The sequence below is a fragment of the Falco punctatus genome, assembly GCF_963210335.1.
Source record: "Falco punctatus genome assembly, chromosome: 6".
Lineage (NCBI taxonomy): Eukaryota > Metazoa > Chordata > Aves > Falconiformes > Falconidae > Falco > Falco punctatus.
In genome coordinates, this window is record NC_137585.1 from 59,807,316 (window position 1) to 59,827,165 (window position 19,850).

Sequence of the window (19,850 nt, forward strand, 5' to 3'; positions counted from 1 at the left end):
TGCGGGCCCAAGAGCTGTTACGCCGCTTGGTGGGCCACAGCATGGCGCTGAAGGCACCCCCTCCTCGGCAGCGGGGTGTCGAGGGTGAGCCTGCGAGGAGCCGGCGGGTAACGCTACCCCGGCCGTCTTAGTGCTGCTTTAAGGACGAACCCGCGGCCGTTGCTGAAGGCACCTGCGCAAAAATAGAAGTTACTCACACAGGTAAACCCTATATGCACGGGCTACAGGTACCGCAAAACGCCAGTCAGCACTACCTTACCTTAAAAGCCCAAGCTGAAAACCACGGTGGTTCAAACGCTGTTTCATCAGAGTTTCGATTGTTCCTGCCTTGGCTGGGATGGACAGCCAGAGGCAGAAACAGCTTCAACCCTCCCATTTTAACTTGGTGTATTTGCCTGTCAGAGACCTAAGCAGCCTGGTTTCCTACAAATGCCTCTCATGCGTGACTGCCAGCTCTGAGTGAAGCCTTCCCTAAAACCCATTCCTTCCTTGGGTTTTTCTCCCATGCACATGATCTTGGGTAAAAGCATGGAGCATACTTGGAGAAGACAGTAGATCTGCGCTAAACTTAGAGAAATGTAAATGTCTTTGAGACTTCAGCTCTTCTTGGCTGGAATGAGCCAATGATTTCAAACATAATTAGAAGCAGATGGGATGGACAAACACATAGGGAGATGGCAATAAGAGCTGTTTGTTGAGGATATATCACCAAATATTTAATGTGTATTCTTTACATTTTACTAAATTCTTGCGTCTACTTCTCTGAAGCAATCTGCAGTGTAAGTGTAGCTATTTAAATACTGGAAATGACAACAGAAAGCAAAAGAAGTGGTGGATCTGCTTAGTATCTGCAACACAATCTATGTTAAGAACAAGCAAAAGCTAAAGGATCCTGTTCTTCACTGTACGGTGCCACACCAGTCTTGTTCCAGTGAACAGCAGTAAAATCAGCCCCCAAAGTCTTTGTGGTAAAGAAATCCCATCTTCAAGCCGAAGCTTATGAAGTGAACTTAAGGATGCCATATTCCCCAGCACACTGAATTTTGATAGGTGAGCTTTTTTACAACATGCAATTTAAAATAGCTAGAAACTGAGAAAGTGTAAGGAGGCAAAAGAAAGATCCAGGCAAAAGGTTGCATAGCATAGTCCAAGTGATAATTAGGGAGAAACAGGGATGGAGATGTTACATGATTCTAAAATGAAAGTACCTGTAGACCCCTTGCAACCCTCAGTTTTTAAAATTGTACTATATGCTAGTTTTTTATTTATCTGAGCTGTCTCGTGCTTGGGAAGATGAAGAAAGCAGAGGTGTACAGAAGGCATTTGATAAAAATGAGCAACCGATTGGTATTTATTGCAAGAGCAATTATATGCTATTGCAGGCGTTCCCTTTATTCAATCAGCTAAAGAGGCAATCTTCTATAAACAAGTGATTCACAAGGCGGTGGCTCATCTTTCTGGGACCTACCACCTCATGACATGCAGAACCCTGAGGTGAGACCCAGTGACCCCTATATAGGAGTGAGGTACAAAAGCAATGAGAGGTGCAGAAGCCAGCAGTGTGGAGTAAGCTAGTCAACAGCAGGGGCCAAGGAGTGGGGACAGGTCTAAGGAGGTCTAAGATGGAATCATTCCTTCAGACTGGAAGGAAATGCCTTTTCATCCAAATTCACAGATGTCTTTTAGGGGTTTTGCATTTGTCACATAAATCAACCCCTTCTCATGAGACAAAATAAAACCAAAGTCCTTATACTAGGGCTCTTCAGCAGTTTTTCACAAACAACAGTTAGGAACATTTTTCAATCAGCAGCAGTTTCTGTGGATAGCTAAGCAGCACAGGACAAGGGAGAGGACATATGGGCACTAGTCCTGCTTCCACATGGCACCTGCCATCACACATGTATGGAAAGAGGACAGGAGAAGCCTATTTCTCAAATACCTGAATTGTATGCACATGTAAGCTTTCTAGTTTAGTTTGTTTTGCTATCAAAACAGTTCAACTTATCCTGGCATTTGTGCAGTCATGACAATGAGACAAAAGCAAAGTTAGACTTGAGCGGAAATTAAACCTGTGCTTGAGTTTTAATGGCCCATATATTTTTCTTTGCTCTGAATTTTCATCTTCCTGTGTGTTTGCCATGCTTTAGAGCATGCTCTGCAACTTTTAGTTTCAATCTGGCTGGATAGTTACTGGCTGGATAGTTGGAGTACTGCCTTGGTGTTGCACAGAAAGTCAAACTAACACCATTTTTTGCATAATGGGAATCAAATCACCTGAGAATGCATTAGATACTGGCACAGGTATAGTTTCCTCATAAACATGTATTATTTTTCAAAATATTACATCCTGAAGCTTTTTTAAGAGCCTTAAAATGTGTGTGTAAGGACTGTGCAGATGTGGTCACTGCATGCACAGAGACACAACATTTTCTCCAGGCTGGAAGAGCTTTGATAAAAAAGATAAAAAAAGATAAAAAGAGAACTGCCCTGTGGCATAGAAGCTAGAGTGAGTCTTCTGGAGACAATGACTTGAGGTTGAATTGCTGCTCCAAATCAGCAGAAGAGTTTGAACTAGGTATCTCACATGGTAGTTGAGTGTCTTATTTATGGAGCTATTAAATATCATGGAACCTGACCTCTACCTTGAATGCATAAGCCTTATCCGCTGCACTCACGTTTGAGTCCTTCCCCCCACAGCCTGCATCACTGACTCACGTTGGCTGCAGAGGGAGGCTCAGGCAGGGGTTATCTCCAGGCAGAGGCCATGGGGACACTCAGGGACAGAGCACAGGTCTAGGTTTGTATGTGGAGGAGCCTGAAGAAGGTCAAGCACTGAAGCTGTTGCAGAAGGGTAAGCCAGTATTCCTGTAGCAGCCTGTTGCAACAAATGAGTTTGGCACTCACATCCAGGCTCAATCTGCTGAAGCACAGCATGTATCCTGTGTACTTGAGCTGCATTCAGGCTACAGCTAAGCTGAAGCGACAGTGCTTTAGCTTAGGAAAATGTGTTGGTCATGGAGCTTGGTATACTTACTTTGGATCAAGAACTCCCCTGTGACAGGCAATTCACTGAACATTTAAGCTGCTTTCAGCCCCTTTTGTACTAACAGAAAAATGCAAAAGGTCCTTGGTATGGACCTGGATCTGATTACAGGAACACCTAGACAACCCTTCAGAGTACTAGGCACGCTTGGCACCTTCCAAAGCCTCAGTTTTACAGGACTTAGGACCTGCTCAGTGCTGCAAACCTGCAATGCATAAAAAGCTACAGCCACACATTCTCTGCTGATCATAGCTCATTTCAGATCAGATCAGCCCTGACTGTTTTCCAAAGTACTGATTGCCCAAGGTTACCCTCTCCTCAAATCAGCTGGCAGTGCTCCTTGTGTAAGCAATGAGTTACAACCAGGGATGATAGGAGTGCTCCTTGTCTGCTTCTGTCTGCGGTAGCTGGCTGAGTTACAGTCACCATGGAAGTTATCATCTGTCACCGAAATTGAGAACACCCTCGCTGAACTATTTACAGAGTAGAAAACCCAAGGTTCCCCAACTGCCACAAAGAGATGCCTTTTTCTCAGTACAGTTTGAAATCCTGTGCGGAAGTACTAGGTTTACCAGTACACAATGAAAACAGTGAATCCAGAGTATTCTTTTTAAGACTGAATTGCTTTCTTGTGGCAAAAGCAATTCTTTCAACTCTTACTGAATGATTATTCCAAATTACATGGCTAGCCAATGAATGGTACAGTGCAGAGCTGTTGTTAGTTCTTCCACGTATTGTTTACTTTTTGAGGAACTACTTGTTTTCTAAAGGAAAGAACATCATCCCAGAAAGCAAGTCATAAACAGTGCCACAGACAGCATAGAAAGTTCTGCTGAACTATCACATGGCAAATCATGCAAATCCCTGTGTAGAGCTGAATGAACACCTCTCACAGATTCCTGTTTTGCACTTGCTTCTGCTTCTGTGAAATGAGAGCAAATTTTCCCTCAGGGAACACATTTGCAGACAGGCGTAGCAGCAAACTAAAGAAATACAGTGTGTGTAACCTTTGAGATACTGTAACAAAAGACAAGGCAAAATGACATGGTTTGGAAAAAGTGAAATGCTGAAATGTGATTATACACTTTTTGACATAATAAACCTTTAACATCTTTTACTTCTCAATACTTTTAAATCTCCAGGGACTAAATTGTGACTCTTATCTTACATTATAGGGATTGCTCATAGATACAGAAGGTATAAACCAAAAGTAACAGGAAAAAACCAAAACCCCAACAACTAAGAAAACAACCTAGGGGAGAGATGGAGAAAATAGTGGAGTGTGGAGTGATAAACTGGGAGGGGAAATAAATGATACAGGGGTGTTGAAATCGGTGAAGAAATATATGTACAAATACTTTAGAAGTAGTGCAGCAGTTAAAATCTCAAGTACAGTGCACCTGGTGTTTTTTAGGGTCATTGCTGGGGGCTAGAACTCACTGCAGGGTTGGGTTTTTTTTTAAATATTGCTCTTCCTGTGAAATAATTTTATCGGGGAAGAGGAACTGTGCTAACTGAAATATCACTGTAGAATAGACTTTTTAAAGAAGCTGTATGTGGAAACTGATAGATTATTCAATTATTACATTAGAACAAATCTTTATATTGCATATAAATTTGTTAAGTCATAAGAGAAAAAAAGACATCAAACAGAAGAAGCTGTATCGCTTGCAGTGCCTGCAGTTGGTCCTAATGTATCTAACACGACAGCAAAACTACATACAGAGGGGTCCTTGTTTCTGGTATTATTGGCCATTTCACATGATAAAATAAAATGCCATGAAATTGGATGGTTACAGTCAAGGGTTTTGCTGTGGTATCATAAGGATGTAATTAATATATTGCCTAAACTGCCCAACTTTCTCATAGTTACCTTATATATGAAAGGAGGAAGCTAGTTCTTTGACCTTCACAGGTTTAATGATTTGGAATTTGGGTTTATTTGGTTTGATTTTGTCACTGTATAAGCGTGTACTTGCCACTGCCAGAACTCCCTGCTACGGCTAAAAATGCCCACAGTAGCACCTCTGGCAGGGACAGGATATATATTCAGCCCCAGAACTGGGCCGGAAATGGTTCTAAGCCATATGACAAAATAACATCCCAAATAGGGAGGAAAAGACAATTACCTGTTCCATGGACTGTGATCCCTCCCCCCACACCCCAAATCACAAGTGGAGCAAGTCCAAACTTTCCATTTATATCATCTTCAATTGTTTTGGTTTTTTACCATTTCCCTATGTTTTTACTAGCATTAATTCCATTTTTTGCAACCAAAAATCAAAATAAAGCTTAAATATTGCATGTTATTATTAAAACTTGTCAAAATGAAACGCTGACATTTTTAGAACTTTTTGTGCCATATACTTCTGAGTTGAAACATTGGCTAAAACTAATCTTCTGGATGAGCAATTTAAGTTTCAATGAATTGACAACTGCCAATTTAATCTCTGACCTTGCCCTTTAAAAAAAAAGTTCTCAGCAGCTCTGGTTAGAGTATGACATGGCACAGGAGAGCTAGTTCCTTCCTCCCTTGCAGCCTGATTTCTCAGAAGATGGTGAACCTTCAATAAGCACAGATGTATACAGACTACTTGCTTTTTTCAACACATTTTTATAAAACTTTGCTTTTTTCAGCAACATGGACAACACTTCTGTCTGAAGGAAGGTGCCTCGGCATCCCATAGCAGTGCAGAATATGGGTGGTAAGAATTGCGGCTACCCAACTTCAGTCAGCCAAAACCCTAAGTTTTTATATAACTTAGTGTCTTAAAGTTATACTTCGAAACACAGCACTTCAAGTGGGTGGCTTTCAAAGGCCGATCAGCTGCATAGCAAACACTGTCTGAAGAATGTCAGCCTAGGGATATTGAAAAACTATTAAGTAAATCTGTAAGAAAAACAAAATATTTAAAATTTTTTGTAACGATGATTTTCTCTCTTTACTCCTGTACTGCTTCCTCTTAGCTTTGGCTTGAGGCTAGAACTGAGAAGAGGAAAAGGGAAAGGGAAGGATATTCAGCTGAAGACCTTTGAGTTTGGGCCAACAGCAGCAGTATCTCACGTTATCCCTGCATGTTCCCAGACACAGTATCTCAGGACAGTTTGTCAGGAACTGATACCTATTCTGTCACAAAGGGTGCCTGCAAGAGTTTGTACTGATCGTCTTCTAAGATGCTCAAATCCTGTTTTCTGCAAAAACCAAAGCAAACTTTTTGATCAGAAGATAGTGCTGCAAGGCCCCCATCTACCAACCTGAACCCTGTCTAGGGAGGTTTGAGACTTGCTGAGGGCTTAGATCTGAGACATTGTGGAAACACTGACATGACTTGTCCTGTCCTCAGACTGTTAACCCCTGCTGCTCTTCCAGGTGAACACCAATGTTGCCACCAGGGAAGACCTGGAGTGTATTGAACATGACCAAATGACAAGGGCAGAGGGGCCAGAATGGTTTTGTCCTTGATCCTGCTGGTGAGGGTGAAGGGTTTAACATGGAGTGAATGGATCCTGTGATGAACAACTGTTGTTGTGCAGCTGGTATCAATGACAGGGATTTGTTTTTTATGACCGTGGATCCTTTGTGAGGATCAAAGCCTGTAGGGGAAGAGATGGGATCCCACCTGACTAGGGAGGGCAAAACCATCTTTTCCAACAGGCTGGCAAACCTGGTAAAGAAAGTTTGAAGCTGGAAATGATGGGGGAGGGAAATGATGATAACCCACAGTCAAGTGAGGAAGTGATGAACTTGGTTGGCTGGCAAAAGATGTAGGATGGATGAGAGAGACCTCAAAACCAGCGGTACAGAATGGGACCTCAAGCATATACACTCAAATGAGGAAGTGTCAAGAGGACTACGGTATGAGGGAAGCTCTCACACCTTTCCTGTGAAATCAGCAAAACCCTGTGCCTCTCTGAAATGCCTGTACACTAATGTATGCAGCATGGGGAGCAAGCAGACAGGAGGAATTTGAGCTCTGCATACTGTTGCTGCAATCTCATTGGGGTCACAGAGACATAACGGGATAGCTCACATGGCTGGAGTGATCCAGGTGCATTGGGCATCCTTCAAAGAGAGGGAACTGCCCTTTACGTGAGAGCAGCAGGAGCGTGTGGGGCTCTTCCTAGAGATGGATGACAAGCCAATGAGGAGTTTACCGCTTAGGATTTGAGGACAGACTAGCAAGGCCAACATTGTGTGTGTTTTTTGTGGACCACCTGATTAGGAAGAAATAGATGAGGCACCTTCATCAAATAACTGGAAGAAACCTCATGTTCACAGGATCTGGTCAGAGGGGACTTCAGCCACCCTAATATCTGCTGGAGGGACAGCACAGCAAGGCACAAGCAGTCCAGGAGGTTTCTGGAGTACATTGATGGTTACTTCCTAGCACAGATGATCAATGAGCCAATGATGGGAGGCACTCTGCTGGACCTCGTACTTGCAAACAAGGAAGAACTGGCCAGGGAAGTGAAGCAACCTTTGGGAGCAACCTTGGCTGCAGTGACTGTAAAATGGTGATGTTCAGGATACTGAGGGGACAGAGCAAGGCAGTGTCAGGTTCATAACCCTGAACTGCAGGGCAGCAGACTTCGGCCTGCTCAGGGATCTACTTAGGGGAATCCCATAGGAGATGGACCTGCAGAGATGAGGGGTCCAGGTGAGTTTGCTAATTTTTCAAGGACCGGCTCTTCCAAGCTCAAGAGTAGTCCATCCTGATTTGCAGGAAGTCAAGCAAAGGTGGCAGGAAGTCTGCATAGATGGACAAATTGCTCCTGACATAACTCTGACATATAAAGGAAGCATAACAAGAGGTGGGAGTAGGGACAGGTGACCTGTGAGGAATGTAGAGACACTGTCTGAGCATGCAGGAATAGCATTAGAAAAGTCAAAGCCTATCAGGATTTAAATCTGTTAGGGGACATGAAGGGCCACCAGAAGGGCTTCTACAAGTATCTCAGCAGGAAGGACCCAGCGCTGAATGGGACCAGGAAACTGTAACAAATGACACAGGAGTGGCCAAGATACTCAATGCCTTCTTTGCCCCAGTTTTCACAGATAAGATTTGCCTTCAAGCATTCCAGGTCCCTGAAAACAGGAGGAAAGTTTGGAACAAGGAAGACTTATCTTTGGTGGAGGAAGATCAGGTTAGGGAACATTTAAACTAGCTGAACACACAGCAGTCCATGGAACCTGACAGGATGCATCCGTGAGCACTGAGGGAACAGCTAATGTCATTGCGGGGACACTCAATTGTCTTTGGCCACTGACAATTGTCTTGTCAGGACAAAAAGGTGATTGGAAGCAGTCAGCGTGTATTTACAAAGGGGAGATTGTGCCTCACCCTCCCAGTAGCCTTCTACGATGAAATGACTGGCTTGGAGGGTGAAGGGACAAGAGTGGATGTTTATTTTTACTTATGTTGAAAGCACACTTTCAACACTGTCTCTCATAACACCCTCGTAGACAACTGATGACTAAATAAATGGGCAGTGGACTGAAAACTGGCTGTATGGCTGGGCCCAGACGGTTGTGGTCGGCAGCACAAAGTCCAGCTGGAGGCCAGTCACTGGTGGTGTACCCCAGGGGTCAACACTGGGGCCAACACTGTTTAACATCTTCATTAATTACATGGATAGTAGGATAGTATGCACCCTCAGCAAGCTTGCAAAACTTGGTACAAAATTGGGAGGACTAGCTGATAATCTAGATGGTTGCACTGCCTTGAAAGGCTGGATAAATGGGCTGCCAGGAACCTCATGAAGTTCAACAAAGGGAGATTTAAAGTCCTGCCTCTGAGGAGGTACAACTCCAGGCAACAGGACAAGCTGGGAAACGATAGGCTGGAAAACAGCTTTACTGGAAAGGACCTGGGGGTCCCAGTGAGCACCGAGTGAAACGAGCCAGCAATGTGCCCTTGCCGCCAAGGCCGACAGCCTGCTGGGTTGCATGAGGTAAAGGGAGGTGATCTTCCCCTCTGCTCCACCCTGGTGAGAGGTATCTGGAGTGCTGGGTCCAGTCCGGGGCTCCCCAGTAAGCAATATGGAAAGACATATTGGGTCTGGAAAAGAATCGTGAAGCTGATAAAGGGACTCATATGAGGAGAGGCAGAGAGAGCCAGTACTGTTTAGTGTGAGAAGGGAAGTCTCAGGGAGGTTATATCCGTGTTTATGAACACCTTCTCAGGGGTAGTAAAGAAGACACAGCCAGACTCTTCTCAGCGGTGCCCAGTGAAAAGACAAGGGACAATGGGCACAAATCGATATATGCAAAATTCCATTCAAACACATGAAAACACTTAACTCTGGTCAAACACTGTCACAGGCTGAACCCTTGGAGATACTCAAACCCCAGGTGAATATGACCCTCAGCAACCTGCCCTAGCTGTTCCTGCTTTGAGCAGGGGTTTGGACTAGAGGTGCCTTCCAGCCTCAACTATTCTGTGATATTTACATAAAAGCCTTGTTGATATTTGATGTTCAAGGATGCGAGACTGAAAAACTGTGGAAAAAACCTCAGCTGAATTTTTCATAATGAAAAGTGCAATGTCATACTATTAATTTAAAACCACTGGAACAGTAGCACAGCACGTCTAACATACACAGTGCTCACATGTCTGTCTGATTAACTCCAAAGTGTTCATGTAGAAGGCAAATTGGAATTGTTCTCCATGATTTGCATGACATATTTGCATGGGGAAAGAAAGCCTTCTTAATTGGGGAACTGAAAGTTGGCTATATTCTCTGCTGTTTATTAGGTCTCTTTCTATAAAGCCATGCCGAGTCCTGGTTATAAATATAGTATTTTAGTATTCTGCAGAAAAGCAGACTGCTTCTGCATCATTTAGTCTTATAATCTCTGTGTGTTTCAAATTGTATCTGTAGCCCAATTTAGGCAGTTTTCTTATGAAATATAACAGTACTTAAAAGCTGAGGGTAGTGATAAAACTGCTTTGGAGTTTTTGCTTGTCATTTTGTTCCGTTGCTTTATTTTGATGCTTTTACTTTTCATCTTTCTCTGTCTCCAACTGCAAATAAACAGACTTGCCATTCTTAAGAACTCCGATATTGCTACATTAGCTGAAAAAGGATGAAGGGCAGAAACTAGGCAGAAAAATAAAGGGCCGTTGCAAAGGATGGGAGGAGAGGAAAGGAGAGGAAGTGTGTTGAGAGCTGTGGATTTGCAATGTGAAATAACCAAAGCCTTTAAAAATCAGGAATGGAACTAACTTCCAGCTAACTTCAGATGTTCTCAGCTTCAATATCTCATCTTTCTTAGGTTGCCTTAATAGCGGAGAAACATAAGCTGTTGTACAGTGTAATTCACCTGGGCTGTTTTAATGATCTGCTTGAAGATGGGCTGTCTTGTGCCTTAGAAATGCCTCTTTCTGTCTACTAACGATACAAGGCTTAGAGGATGAGCTCAAATGTAAGTGTGTGCATTTACTGAATCAACCTCAACTCTCTAGCACTGTTTTGAACACCTAAAAATGAAGAAAGGAAGCTGAACAGCATAAGAAATCTGGGCAGCTTGTACCTGCCAAAGCTGGTGGTTCCCCAGAGCACCTGGAACATGAATCACCCAATGTATCTATTTTGCATGTTTAGTGGTGGTTTTCCTTTCTGTTTTCCACAGTAGTGTCTGGCTCTGAAATGCACAGAGTATAAGTAGGGTCTGGTTGTTTGGCTTGGGTTTGGAGCTGTAAAGGGTGACATCTCCTCCTGAGGCCACCTGGCTGTCCTCAGGTTAGGTAGAGAAATAGGTAGGGACCTGGCTGGGTCCCTTCTTCCTGAGATGCTCTGGAATTACTTGCTGGTTCTTGATGGCGGCTGCAAAATTCCAGACATGGGCACATGTGCAAATCTTGTCAGATGTGTTGCTCCTTTCCATTAGTGCAGCTCTGCTGTTTTGGAGCAGTTGTGGTCCTTGGCCTCAGGATACCTTTTCTCATAAATTTGCTGTGTCAGGAAGCCATAAGTCTAAGTATTATTGCAAATGCCAGGACAAAAACGATGGTCAAGATTCCTGAAAGGTCTAAATCTGCTAGAGGATGTGCCCCTTGGTGAACAAATCTGCAGTGAGCTAGAAATACCTGGTTATAAAGCAGCATTTAAGCAGGGGGGATTCATCCAAACAAGACACTGTACAGGTGATGAGGTAAGCTGATCCAACAGTGAAGCTACACAGAGAGAAAAGACTGAAAGCAGACTTGGTAATCCCAATGTGCGTGTATTGTATAAACAACTTATTGAAAAACCATCACTTTGGAATAGCTGTTTTTCAGCTCCAGAGGGGTAATTAATAGTGGATAAAATAACAAGGAACTGAGAAGAACTGGTGAAAAGTGGCTTTCTGCAAAATCCCTGAAGGGATTCTGAAATAAACTTTCCCCTTGTGTCAAAGGCCCAAGTACCGATTCTCTGATTACTTCTTAATAGCTGATCAGCCAGTCATGAATTCACTGCTAATGCACAATGAAAAATAATATGATTTCAACCTAAATAATTTATAAGCACGAGCAATCACTGGCAATACAGATGTAGTTAAAAATGATTCCTACCTTCAGTTTAGGAAGGAACAGGTATAATGTAATTTGTTCTGTAAAAGTGAGATGTCCTATGTAAATTCAGGATTATATTTTCTGACAAGTCTTCAGTAATTACCAGCATTTATAAAGTTCTAGGGAAGTTTTGTCTGTTTATGAAGTAAATTGTACCTCAGAGCTCTTGTGATTTCTCTACCTAACCAGTGTTATCTTTAGGCTAATATATTATTTTTAAATTATCTGTAGCTATCCAAGTAGTGGCATTCCATATATAAATGTATTAGGTAGTATAAAATACTAATATAAACTTTTACTAGTATAAGCTACTACGTTTTATTATGCAATCTAATGTAAAGCTTGCTTTTTTTTTTTACATTGTTCCCTATTAGATATTCAGACATGAATATCTGCATTAGAATATTGTGTTATTTAGAATACCTTACACAGTACAGAACAGTTTATAACATTAAAGTGGAATTTATATTTTTATAAATTTAGAGGGACAGTGACAGTAACTAAGTCATTTTTAAATGGGATATTAATTCATAAGCCAGTATTGCTCTAAATGTTTATGAATGTCTAGCATGCTCAGAGTTCTAGGTTTTTTTAAATGATAAAATATCTGATGAAATACTGCTTTGCAAATATATGCTCTTGGCATTCAACGAACTGGAGGAATCCTGCTTCATTAAATTGAGTCTGCTGTTGCTCAGTACGAAAATGTATAAATCTACAGCTATTCCTCCCAAATCCCACAAGGCAGGCGGTGGTAGCCAGCCACCTGGATGCTTTTCAGTCTCATAGGATCTCATTAGATGCTGAGTATACCAGCCACACTTCTGTCCCTTTTGCCTATGTTCCTGTTCCTAAACACCAGTCTGACCCCAGCCCTGCTAGCTCCCTGTCCAGGACAAAAACGGGCAATATTGATGTGTTGCCTCTCCAAACTCAGCCTCTGGCTGTGGCCTTGCCTTGCCCTTCGCTCTGGTGGTGTGTCACTGGCTGTGTGGTGTTCCTGGCCTGAAGCTAGCTCAAGTCTCACTCCCACACAGGTTCCCTTGGTGCTGTACTGCAGCTCCGTGCAGTCTCCATACCTGGCTCTGAACACATTTTTAGCCTTCATTTCCTGTAATCAAGAACTGTGGTCGGTAATTGCTATTTAAGGTCAGGCTACCTCACTAGTGGTACCCATATTTGTTTTCATATTCCTACCAGTGAACTGAAAACATCTGCTAGGTGGTGGCTGGGAAGGCAGGTACAATAACTTGCACCTGCAGTCACCTGAAAATTTGGTAAGGAAAGATGTAAAGTTTTACAGATCATTAAAACAGTAACTATTTCCTGTTTGAATTTTGGTACCTTAATAAAAGGCACCTTTGACATAACTAAGATGGGAAACCACCTTCTCAGGAAATAAAAATGTGTGTGGCCTCCTGAGTTTTAATTCACTAGCTGCAGCTAATTAATTGCTTGTATTGTCTATGTGTATAGTTATGTTCTTTACTATCAGTAGCTTACTTATCACTGTGTATCTTTTTTTTTTTTTTTCCCCCTTTCAGAGTGTTCCGGAAAAAATTTTGAAGCAAAGGCAGTGGTAGGTTATTGTGGGCCTAATCTTCTTCATATATTACTCAGCAAGAAAAATAATGAAGCTGGTGAAGCTGACTTGTAGACTGTAAAATGTTATTCACTTGATGCTTTGGGCTTGGAGGGATACTGTTGAGAGTGGTTGAAGTGTTTGGATAGGTGCCTGTACTCTCCAGGGAATCTGTGGAAAAGCAGGTATTGAAAGTCCTGCATAGCCATTGGAAAAGGATTAAAAATCCTCCAGGATTAAGGCTCCTCCATGGGTTTGGGAGCCGCGGGTTGCACTCTCCCACTTGGGCGATGTTCTCCTGCTGACACAGGTACACACGTGGCACAGGTGTAAGAGAATAATTTTAAAGAATAGTTTTAAAAGGGAGCCTTACATTTGCTTTATCAGAGGTCAGGGCAAGCAGCAGGCAGAGCATGCATCAGCAAAGGACAGTTATGCATTTTGGCTCTGATCCTTGGAAGCTCTCCTGCATAGATCCTGAACTGAACAGCTTAGCGTCTTTCAGTGATACCTAGAATTGCTCCCTGCTTTGATTTTTCATTCTGTTCGTGTACAGTTTCTCTGTCAGCAGCACATCTGTATGCAGCCATTGTTTAATGAAATTATTGCTCTGGAACAGTATAATTGAAGTTCTTTTCCTCTTTAGTATGACCATGTGTATTTTATCTGCTTTGTCTGCTTTAGTCATGTTTTCTAGGAGCATAAAACCATTAAGTGGGTCACTTGGAGGAGAAATGTGCTGCACCTTACTAAGTGATGGCATGCCATAACCGCACATTTACAGTCCTTTCCAGTTCTCTCCCACACTGGCTGTTGATGCATATGCCTTCATGGGCAGGAGATAGCACTACTCTGCTCCAATGTTCCTGTCTACCAAGAGGCATGTATTATTCTGCACTATTTCTTAGCATGACAAATTGGTTTCTCCCTGTTGGAAACAGAAATTTCTGCTTGCTGCCCTGCTTCTTGACACTGCTTCTCTTTCTGTTCTCTCCTCATTTCCACAGGAGCCTGGTGTTCTTCAGAAGTTCCTCAGGTAGACAGGTGGCTACTAATGGCCATTGGGTAATTGCAGGTGAAAATTTTAGGTTTGCAGGCCTTGTATCCCTTTCTTAACTTGCTGATTATGGCATACTCTTAGAACACTTTTCATGACTCTAGACCTTGCATTTAATCCGTGCTTTGCATTCAGAATAATCCCTGTCAAGCAGAAGTGGCATTTTGCAGGTGCCATAAATGAAATGTATGGTGGTGAAAAATAAACAAGGCAAACTCTAATTTAAGGTATCTCTAGTAAAGCCCAAAAGACATTTTCAGCAGAAAGTATGTGATGTTGGAAGGGTTTTGCAAAGGGAAAGGACGAGACTGCTGAGAAAATGAGACTAGCTGCTTGTTCTTGCTCTTTCTTTGACCTATCATTCCTCATCCTGCACTTAACTAGCAACAGACCAGTCCCAGTAAAGATTTTTTCTGTTCCCTGCAGAGCCCTCAGCAAAGGAAGACCATAAAAAGCATCAGCCTGAGCATCTAGAAAGGATTTCCTGGATTAGAGCCTAAAATTACTTGACATCAGAGATGAAGATAGCAGATGAACCTAGAGAGTAAGTTTTTTCTCTGTTCCTGGTGGGTCTTGCTAGACACCATGCAAGCATTGTAAAGGGCCTAACCAGGTATCACTGTTCAGCCTGAAGGAAGAAGAAAGCCGTGTACAGGGAATGTGTAGTCATCTCTCTTTTATGACCTGCATATTTCATGGATAAAGTAATGTACAGAATAAAGATGGCCTCAGATCTCTAAGTTAATGAACTTCATGGAGCTTCAAAGGGAAGCACATGTTGCAGGAAAACTGGGGAAACTCAGGCAGGATTTTAATGGGCAGGCACCTACAGGCAGTCATAGTATTATCAAACATAACTCCATTTATTAAAGGACGGTCAGGCCTTACAAGCAGAAAACCTAAATTTTTTGCTCAGCACATGGTGGAAAAAGGATCAAAAAGAGGCAAAAATATTACGGTGAAGAGATTTCTGACTCTGCTGATTTCATCAATGCCCTCATTAGCACTTCTTCAATTATTAATTGCTCTGGCTGCTGCAGTTATTAGTGATCCATATTAATCCTCCAAGGAACAACAGATGACAACACTGAGTCATGATGACCTTGTCTTTCCATATGTTACAACTGGTCGGGAATTTTCCAATGAAACAGCTGTTCACTGGAAAGTGGGAATTCTTAAAAATCTTTGGTTTTATTCAAAATATACATATTTCATTGATTTCTGTTGGGAAAGTCTTCTTGGATCTGACATGGCCTTCTTATAGCTAAGATTCATGAGGGGGGTTTTCTCTAAAGATATGAGACAAATAGATCCTCTTTCTTCCTAGTAATTCATGCAAAGTGAAAGACAGATGACTAAGGAACACCTAGCACAGACTGCATTCTAAGCTGACCCAGCTTCAAGACCCATTTTGCCTAAACTGGCCTCACACAATGGGGCTTTCTATTTTGAAAGATCCCACCTTTGTGATAATTTAAAAATCCATGGGATAGGAAAAACATTTCTTGTTTTTCTGCAATGGAAGCTAAAAAAGAGTATCAGATAAAGACAATAACCCCAAACCTTAAGAAAACAATAGGGAAGTGGTATCATCATTGGTCATATTTGTCTCATGAGTGTTTCAGATGTTTTGTGAGAGTCACAGCTGGATGAGAAGGAAACTTCAGAGATTAACTTTCAGACACTATCAGGTCAACCAAATATTGAATTAAGTTTATTGTATTCTGAAAACAACACATTCTTCTTTTCAAGATACTTTGAAATATATCTTTGCAATCTAGTTTGTCATCTTCTTCCCAAAGACCCACCAAGCTCTAGTAAACCCACAAACAATACGTAGTTCTCCTGTGTGCATTGAAATGTTTATAGTATTTTAGCATAGTTAAAGAATTTTCACCTTTTCTTTTTCCATACTCCTGCCTAACTCAGTGCTCTTTCTGCATATTCAACAGGGCAATGGTTCTGTGTAACAAAGAATTTTAAGTATGTGATTAATGGTTATATTGAAGTGTACACATTTATCCAGTTGGAAAAGTCTGCTGGAAGGTGATGTACCCTTTAAGCCAACAGATTCAAGAAGATATTACTTCAGGGTTTGTTATCATCAAAGTTTTTGCTCATCTTTCATGTGAGATGAGCAGTGGTCTTTGGTAGGTCCCAGAGGAACCAAAGAGTTGTTCTTTCTAGTGTGAGAAGTAAAGATCAGAAACAGCAACTAAATGGTTGGGGTGTGAGTTACAAGGCCAAAGTGAAATGAGGCAAGAAAGTGCTAGGAAAGGAAAGTGGGTGGGATAGCATATTCATGAAAGAGGAAAAAAACAGAAGAAAAGTCAAAATAGAAAATGAGTGAAAATTTAAAAAGTGAAATCTAGTTTTCTAGACTGAAAGGTGTCAGACCACCATCACTTTATTAATTAGCATTATTAGTACCATTATTATTAATATTATTGCTATTGTTTAATTTTTCTTGACAATAATAACAAAGATGTGAGGAGCTATGACAAAAATCCTATAAAAAATTGGAAAAGGCTCTAAAGGAGGGACAGAAGTCTGTTTAACAGTTATCCATTCTGGTTGTGTGGTAAGTTGTCTACCATTTCCTTTTCAAAGATGGGGGGGAAATTAATATTTGTGCAGTGACTTGGAGGCAGGTGTTACCTGAATGAAGAACTAGAGCTGATCAAATAAATGTGAGACTTTTTCAAAACCTGCTTTTTATACCTCCCCTCAAATTAATATTTTCCACGGATTCCAGATAAAGAGAAGGAAGGGGACACTCCCTCTTGCTAACTAAACCTCTCCATGCAATTATAACTCCTGCAGTTTATAGTTTTGGTGGGCCAGTCAACCTGAAATACAACTAATCAAAACGCTGTCATAAACTGAAGTATATAACTTGTCTCTAGTAGCTTAAAATCAGGCTGCTTGGAGATTACAAGTGGCTACTGATCAGAGGCCCTAAAAAACTCATTAGTAACCTGCTGATGAGCAAAGGTAAACTAGGTCCAATGTTGCTAGGATAGAAACACATTGTGTATGAAGTTCCTTGAGCCACTAGGCTTTGATGGGCCAGAGGGGAGCCACTCAAGGTGCTTATTTTTCCTGATGCTGGAACTCAGTAGTCCCAACTCAGCAGCAGAGATGCTCGATAAGGAATGCTCACATGCAAAAGCTCTCCCTCTGCTCCCAGGTAACATGGCTCTTTGGGGAAGGGTGTTCGTGGCCTGAAAAATCTCTCAGACCAAAGCCACAGACACGTTTGAGGGTTAGTCTGGTGTGAATACCCTCCCAGGCACATCAGGGAGACAGTGAAAGGATTCATCTCGAGGCAAAAACATAAATTGCTTTTTGGTTATTTTGGAGCAAGAGAAGACGAGTTGCCCTCATTTTGAGTTTAGATACTATTCAGAATGTGTTTTTAATTTAATTTGATTTAAGCAGGGTTTAGAAAGCCAAGCTCCTAAATCCATTCAGTAACTCAGATTTGAACTAAGTAGCTGGTGACAGGAACAAGGGTAGTGGGAAGGAAACATTATACCTACTTCTGCTCAGAGGAACATCTTTTCATGGGAAGGATAAGGGAGTCAGAATCCTTCTAAGAATACTGTTGAATTCATGGCAGCTTAGGAGAGCTAAAAAAAAAATCTAAGGATAAGGATTTGCAATAGAACTTTGTAAGAATAAAATCTGGAGCAGCTGAAATAAAATGGGTTCTTAGTCCTTAAAGTCAGAATATCATCACACTGAGCAGGTCCTTCCTTTTAACTCTCGTAAGAGACTGCTTTTCCTATTCACTCATGTTTCTTAAATTCTTTTTTATTCCCAGTCAATGGAATTGAGTAAAGCTCTATTGCATGATTGGCCACAACTGTTTTCTGAACGTTGAGTACAGGGAAATTTCCTGGACTTCCAGGTTTTGTTTGTGTTCCGTTTTCTACAGCTGCATATCCACATGGAAAAGCACTTCCAGTGCTGGGATCCATGTTGCAAGTGCCCTGTACAAATAAATGAACTTCCTTGTAAGAGAAAACTTAAGCAAGGTGGGTTGGTTTAGTAATAATTCTATGGAGAAGTAACAAATAGCCCTAATCAATAAAGATTGTTGCCTTTAACTCCTTTCACCCTCATAGTTTCTAATGTACTAGTCAGAAAGAAAGCAGGAAGGAAGAAAAAGAAAGCAAGAAAGAAAGAAAGAAAGAAAGAAAGAAAGAAAGAAAGAGAAAGAAAAAGAGAGAGAGGGAGGAAGAAAGGAAAGAAAGAGAAAGGAAGGAAGAAAGAAAGAGAGGAAAGACTGGAGAGTGGAAGGAAGGGAGACAGGAAGGGAGGAAGTGTGATTTTCCCTGATTCATGTGAGTTTCAGGTCACACTGAACTTTTCACAGAGATGGTGTGCAGGTAGAATGGATTTTTAGCAGTTGAGAAACCTGTCTGGGTAAGGTTTTTCCATCTCAATGCCAGTTAGCACCGCTATTTTCAGGTAAGAGATGGTAAGGACAGAAAAAAATGAGCTATGTGAATATATGCTATGCCATTCCTTAGATGTAATGTTCATGTGATTATTATTTTCAGTCTTCATTTGCAGGATTTCAAATGTTAGGGAAAAAAATCCAGACAGTCTTAGCTTCTTCTCTGAAGGAAGCCACAGTTACAAGCTCACACTTTTTGTCTGCCTGCCTACCAGTCTGTCTCTTGCCTGTGCCATTCTTTCCACTCTGTGTTGTAAGCCACTGGTGGATTTTAGCTAAATTGAGGGAGAAGTGGAAATCGGAGAAGTAACACAGTTTCTGCCAGCTCTGTAAACCAGACACATGGGGACATAAGCAAGACCACAGAAAGAACCACCTCTCTCTTATTATGTAACAAAACACTCCAGGTAGAACAGAGAGCTTTTCAGTGGCCCAGTTTTGAGATAGCCTTCAGTGAGTGCTCACAGTTACAATGAGTCTACAAGAAACCAAGGTCCTTGAGCCCAGTGCTCAACAGCATTTGTTTATATTTCCTCCTTCAATTGCCTTATCACAAGAATAAAAGCAATGCACAGTGCTGATATTGTAACTCTGTACTATTGATGACAGTGACAGGTATCAGTACTTTATTCTGAATATCTGCTCTGTCTCATACTCTTTTTCTCCCTTCCTCTTCTCTCTGCTCAATTGCAGACACGTGTTCACACACACAGACACTGCACAAAGGTTTTGCTAGGGTTTAGTCCTGGGATCCTAAAGCTGAGAGTAATAGCCAAAGTTTTTGCAAAAAGAAAGACTGGGCAGATATTTCAGCAATAACTGGGACTCAACAGGTTGAGATTTAATTCTGCATGCTCTGCATCTTCCAGGCTTTTGTTCCTTATCTCTATAATCTGAATAATGAAATTTCCTTTCTTCTACCTTTTCTTCATGTAGATCATAGCGGCTGAGGTTTCTTGATATGCCTAGCAAAGGTCTGATGCTGTGTGAACATTGGGAAAAACCCTCTCTGGCAGATGGAAGTAGGAAGGTGAATTGCTTTATCTCAGCCAAGGACCCCAAAACAGTTACAAGCCTGGTTCTGCAGTCTGTATCCAGACAAGGCTCAGACTCAGTGGAAGCACCAGCAGAATGAGGGCAGCCAG

General features: G+C 41.8%; 1 long non-coding RNA gene across 1 annotated transcript in view; it reads left to right on the top strand.

Annotated features, from left to right (window-relative positions):
- The first annotated feature begins 90 nt into the window (after window positions 1-90).
- Window positions 91-19,850, top strand: part of LOC308065892 — a 28,748-nt gene continuing 8,988 nt past the window's right edge. The window contains exon 1 of the long non-coding RNA XR_013928967.1: window positions 91-19,850. This is a non-coding gene — a long non-coding RNA (uncharacterized lncRNA).